The following is a 6735-nucleotide window of genomic DNA, read 5'->3' on the forward strand; positions in this document are numbered from 1 at the left end:
TGCGCTATGGCTACATCCAGAGATTTCTATGAGGGAGAACAAAGGGCAGATCCTCGTCCAAGTCGCACCCGGCGGGTGCCCACCTACTTGGAGGATTATGTGCTTGAATATCCACCTCCACATCAATTCCATTCTTTACCAGCAGATGTCGCTGTAGGAACCCACATGAGCCAGGAACCTTATAGGGGGTATAGCTCTCCTGTACCAGGGGATGAGCTACATCATTTGGAGGCGCGATGGAGAGATTTAAGCAGTGAGATGAGAGAGCTTCAAATTAGAATGGACAGTGTTAGACAGACCCCTCAAACTAGGTCTCCTATTTACAGGCATTACGACCAGAGACTTTCCCATAATACAGTCGGTAATCCTGAAGTAGAGCCCCCCGGGACTGTAGCATCGTCTTCACATTATGAAGAGACATTTGAACATGAGCCTTCTATTCCACAGCAGTCACAACCAAGTGTGTTGCCAACACTGCATTCATCTTATGTAGCACGTCCAGCTTCTGTTCCTAGGGCGCAGCCTCAAAGACAGTCTGCTGAACTCCCAAGATCAGGCTCATGGCCACAGTTTCGACCAGTCGCTGTCGACTCGACCCGCCATCAGGCGCAACCACAACTTCAGCCTATTCCGCTGCAGCCTGCACCTCTCCCATTGCAGCCACCGTATCAACCACCCATACCAGCTCCCATTCAACCTGTACCAGCTCAGCCAGTGCTGCAACCTCAACGTCCTTATCAGCCATTACCACCGCTGCAACCTCAACGTCCTTATCAGCCATTACCACCGCTGCAACCTCAACGTCCTTATCAGCCACAACCTCTGTATCCACCTCCTAAGCCACAGTATTATCCTACTAATCCTATGGTATCTGGATTAATGGAAATGGCCATTGCTTCATCCTATGGTATACCCAAACCAAAGCTGGCAGTCTTTTCCTCAGGAAAGGAAAGTGATTTTCTTATGCTTAAGAAAGGACTCGATAGCATGCTTGGCCCTCACAGACATTTAACTGAGGATTATAAGTACCAGGTGCTTTTGGATCATTTACAGTTACCTGCTGCTTATCAGGTTGCTAAGAGGTATGTCAACAGCCCATCTCCATACACCCGAGCAATGCTGGCTCTGGAGCAGAGATATGGTCAACCAAGACAGTTAATTCAAAGCGAGCTGAGAGCTATTCTGAATGCACCAGTCATTCGACCAGGCGATGCTCAAGGATTTGAGGACTTTGCTGCAGCTGTTAACACACTTGTAGGCATGTTGAACACTATGGATGGGCCTTCTAGATATGAATTGCAATGTGGTTCTCATGTTGACACATTACTTACCAAATTGCCTGTCAGTTTAAGAGACTCATTCATTGAGCATTGTCTCAACCAACACATCATTGTAAGTGGCAGTTCCAGAACGTACACATTGCCAGAGTTTGCTGAATGGTTGGAGAGGAAATCTCAGGCAATTCAAATATCTAGATGTGTAACAGGGGCAGTACAAGCAGAGTTTCCTCGAAAAGAGCAGAAACCTCTTTTCCATTTTAAAGCCAATGCAGCCACAATACTCACAAGCAGTGAACAGCCTAAAGCCACCACTCTACATTCTAGCTCATCGGCTGATGCTAAAATGGCACCCACAGATAAAGGACGTAGCCGCTTTAAGCCCTTTTGTCCATTCTGCAACAACCATGAACATTATCTTAATGCTTGTACAGCCTTCTGCAATATGAGCCTCACTCAAAAGAGAAACTGGATTACGGAGCACAATAAATGCTGGAGATGTGGTCGTGGTCACAAACAGGACAACTGCACACTCAAGAGAACTTGCTCTACATGTGGAGGACTCCACCTGCCTGTTCTGCATGAAGTTGTTGTCTCCATGGAAAACCAAAGCATACTCGCAGTAAGCACAACCACTTCTCAGGTTTATTTAGACCAGACCAGTCATTCAGGCAGAGTGATGCTAAAAGTTGTCCCAGTAAAGCTTCGCAGTGGTAAAAAGTTCATGGACACACATGCCGTACTAGATGATGGTTCTGAAAGAACAATCATACTGCCTGCAGCAGTCAAAAATTGGGTTTGAAAGGACCTGAGGAAACACTGACTCTTAGAACAATAAGGCATGATCTTGTTCAGCTGAAAGGAACCACAGTCTCCTTTGAAGTATCAGCTCGGTTACACCCAAATGTCAAACACCAAATACAAAATGCATTCACGGCTGAAGAGCTCAATCTTGCTGAGCAGTCTAGCCCTGTGGACCTACTGAAAAGGAAATTTGGACATTTAAGAGACATTCCATTAGAAGGGTTTTCCAAAATGCAGCCGTTACTACTCATTGGATCAGATTACCCACAGCTTATCACACCAAACTCTCCTATCCGCATAGGCCCTCTTGGCAGCCCTATAGCTTTACACACAAAATTGGGCTGGACTGTTCAAGGACCTACAACATTTCTTCAGCAACCTTCAAATGTAAGCACATGTCTCCACACCAGCTTCCTTTCTCCTACACAACAGTTACATCAGCATGTTGAACGATTGTGGCAGCTTGACATACTGCCACAAAGAAATAAGAAAGAAGTCATCCGCTCCAAACAAGATAAGGCTGCACTTGCAATCTTGGAAGAGAAAACAGTACGGATTACAGTTGATGGTGTAAATCGCTATGCTACCCCATTACTACGCAAGGGAGCATCTAAATTCCAAGCATCACCCAACGCTGTCATGTCTCTATTAAGAGCCACAGAACGTTGCCTGATCAATAAACCAGATCTGGCAAATGTGTATAACAAGGAGATACACAAACTTGAGGATGCAGGTTATGCAGTAAGACTAACCAGTGAGGAAGCAGCCAGTTCCTGTGAGTCATGGTATGTTCCCCACCACATTGTGCATCACAATGGCAAAGCTCGAGTAGTGTTTAATTGCTCATTTAGTTACAATCAAATGAACCTGAATGACAATTTGCTACCTGGCCCAAATCTAAGTCCACCACTTCTTGGAGTCTTACTGAGATTCAGAGAGCATGCAGTTGCCATAAGTGGAGACATACGAGCCATGTTTCACCAGATCAGATTGCTGCCTGAAGACCAACCACTGCTCCGCTTTCTTTGGAGAGACATGAAAAGGGAATGCACACCTGATGTCTATGAATGGCGAGTGTTACCATTCGGGACCACCTGTAGTCCATGCTGCGCTACATATGCCCTCCAAAGACACATTAGAGACAACACTGAGGGCAATGAAGATGTAGCTGAGTCCATCCAGCACTCCTTTTATGTGGACAATTGCGTACAGTCTCTTCAGTCTAAGCAACAAGCTAAGGAGCTCATAGACAAAATGAGAGCATTATTAGCAACTGGTGGCTTTGAAATAAGGCAGTGGGCCAGCAACGTCCCAGATGTGATTTCTCATCTACCTGCAGAAGCAAAATCAGAGAGCTGTGAACTGTGGCTGTCAGCAAATAAAACCGATCCACAAGAGTCAACACTTGGCTTAATGTGGCATTGTTCAAAGGACACTTTGGGCTATAAACACAGACTAATGTCAACGGAAGGTGAAACTACAATGAGGAATGTTTATCGGATTCTGGCAAGCCAGTATGATCCGCTTGGATATGTCATTCCTTTCACAACAAGGGCCAAAATTATGGTGCAAATGTTATGGAAAAGGGTTAAAGGTTGGGACGAGCCAATACCAGATGACCTCAACACAGAATGGTTGGCCTGGGAGAGAGAACTGCCTGACTTACAAACAGTAGCACTACCTCGATGTTACACTCCAATGTGCCATGACCCATCCTCCATATTTGATTTGCATGTTTTCTGTGATGCCTCGGAAAAGGCGTACGGCTCTGTAGCTTATCTGCGAGTGGAGAATGGTAATGAAGTCCAAGTTGCATTCATCATGGCTAGGTCTAGGGTGGCGCCAAAAAAGCAGCTATCTATACCACGCCTTGAACTTTGTGCCGCACTATCTGGAGCTCAGCTTGCCAAAGCCCTGAACACAGAGATTACCTTTGATATTAGACAGACAATCATGTGGTCAGACTCAACAACTGTATTACACTGGATCCAGTCTGAGTCATGTACCTACAAGGTGTTTGTAGGTATGCGAGTAGCTGAGATTCAAGACCTGGTTGGATATGATAACTGGAAATATGTGGATTCAGATAAAAATCCTGCTGACGATATCACTCGAGGTAAGACCCTCGCAGATCTGTCCCACACAAGCAGATGGAATCTAGGCCCTGCCTTTCTGCATCAGACTCCAGATCATTGGCCAATTCACCCTTCAGTGTCAGTTGAAGTTGCAGAGGAACTCCGTAAATCTGCATTCTGTGGTAATGTCTCAGTCAGTAACACATCTTCACCTAATGTCGATGACTGCAAAACATGGGATGATCTGGTCATGGCCACCTTCCAGTCTTTGCACGGGGCGGCAATGGACTCTATGTCTGCAGCAGAAAGAATAAAAGCTGAAATAGATGTCCTCAAACGCGCACAAATAGAAAGTTTTCCTGATGAAGTGCATGCCCTCAAAGTGAATAAACCTGTGCATTCAAACAGTCGATTAAGTTCCCTTGCTCCAAATTGGGATCCAGACCTTGATCTGATTAGAGTTGGTGGTAGATTACGCAAAGCCCTAACAATACCAGAGGACACCATTCACCCCATTGTGTTGGCACCAGAAAACCCCATTACAAAACTCTTAATTCAAGATTTCGATAACCGTCTGATGCATGCAGGATCAGAGAGAGTCTTTGCAGAATTAAGACGCACCTATTGGGTTCTCAGGGGGCGCCAAGCAGTTAAGAAGCATCAGAGACAATGTGTTGAATGTAAGAAATGGCGAGGCAAACCTGCTATACCCAAAATGGCAGATCTGCCTATTTCCCGTCTACGAATTAACCAACCTCCATTCTGGTCAACTGGGGTTGATTGTTTCGGCCCCTACATGGTAAAAATTGGCAGGCGTCAAGAAAAGAGATGGGGAATAATATTCAAATGCCTCACTACAAGATGTGTGCATCTTGATTTGCTGTGCAACATGGATACAGATTCCTTTTTGTTGGCCCTCAGACGCTTCATAGCTAGGAGAGGAAAACCCTTCGAGGGGTGGAGAACGTGAGCTGTCCGAATCCTTTACTGAAATGCAGCCATCCCTTCAAGAGCAACTGGCAAAACAAAAAATTTCCTTCAAATTCAATCCACCACATGCACCTCACTTCGGTGGAGCATGGGAGAGGGAAATAAAATCTGTCAAGGCTTCCCTACAGGCTGTTATAAAGGATCATATTCTATCAGAAGTGGTTCTTATCACAGTGTTAACTGAAGTGGAAGGTATACTAAATTCAAAGCCTCTGGGTTACGTGTCATCTGATGTAGCAGATCCGGATCCAGTTACTCCCAATTTACTGCTTATGGGGCGGCGGGATGCTTCCCTACCTCAAGCTGTGTATGGACCCAGTAACTTACTTGGACGTCGACGCTACAGACACAGCCAGGTGATCGCCGATCATTTCTGGACTCAATTTCTCAGGAACTACCTACCCAGCCTTCAGCTTCGACAGAAGTGGCAGAATGTCACACAAAACCTAACTGTTGGTCAGGTTGTATTGATTATGGACACTCAACTTCCCAGAGCCAAGTGGCCTTTGGGTAAAATAACCAGAGTTCTGCCAAGTGACGATGGCACAATAAGAACGGCTGAGGTATCCATTAAGGGCAATACATATGTCCGTCCAGTTGCCAAACTCATTGTTCTACCTGAGATGCCTAAAGATTAAGTCATAGCATCTGTTGCACAGTTAGGACATTTTCAAACTTACAAATTTCTAGTGTAAATTTGTGGGGCGGCTGTACAAAATGCCCGCGCGCATGCGCAAGTTCAACCTGTTGATCGTGTCTGGCGCATGCGCAAAGGTTTCAGTTCAGCAGTTTCATCAACGAAGATACACGGAATCTCCTCCTGCTATAATTTCAAACGTAAAGTTTCTTTCTTTGTGGTGTTGCTGTGCGTGTATGTATATTCAAGTAAGTGACATCTGTCAGTATTGTAAATATGTTTGAGAGAATGTTAGTTTATTTGGGTAAGTTACCTCATTAAAGTTTTCATAATAACGTTGGAAAGGCAGCTGTAATCCACAACTTGATAATTCAAAGTTTATTTCCAATTTAATATGTATGTCGATCTCTTAAGTAAAGGTTTATGCCATATTTGTTCAAATGTATATTTAACTGCATTTTTGCAAATCTTATAATGGCGCATCGCGGTGCTCAGCCAGACGCTCATTTGTAACCTGACACCGCTAACAAGCTGCAGTAGTGGCAGCAGCAGACTACTCTTAAATACTGCCGTATTCAACCTGTTGCTTGCAGTTTATATTGGATATATTGTTACTGCTGTAAGTTTAAACCTTTCGTGAATATATGTTCAGATAATTAACAGTGTTTAATTGTGTTGTATTTGTATCAGCAACTATATTTATTATATTTTTGTTATTCCTTTAGAAACCACAGCATAACACAGCGTAATACAGTGCATCAAAATAAAGATTGGAATTCAATTTCTCTCTGGACTAGCTTCAGTTCTTTCTAATAGAAGAAATAGGCCAGTTGATGTTCCACCATCCCAATAACGCACAGAACATTTAACAATAACATTGTGTCATTTTGTGTTGATTTTGTTTTAAAATAAAACACAAGTTGTTTTAAAAGTAACAAAGTAACACCATTGT

This window comes from Misgurnus anguillicaudatus, chromosome 21 (genome assembly GCF_027580225.2).
Source record: "Misgurnus anguillicaudatus chromosome 21, ASM2758022v2, whole genome shotgun sequence".
NCBI classification, from domain to species: domain Eukaryota; kingdom Metazoa; phylum Chordata; class Actinopteri; order Cypriniformes; family Cobitidae; genus Misgurnus; species Misgurnus anguillicaudatus.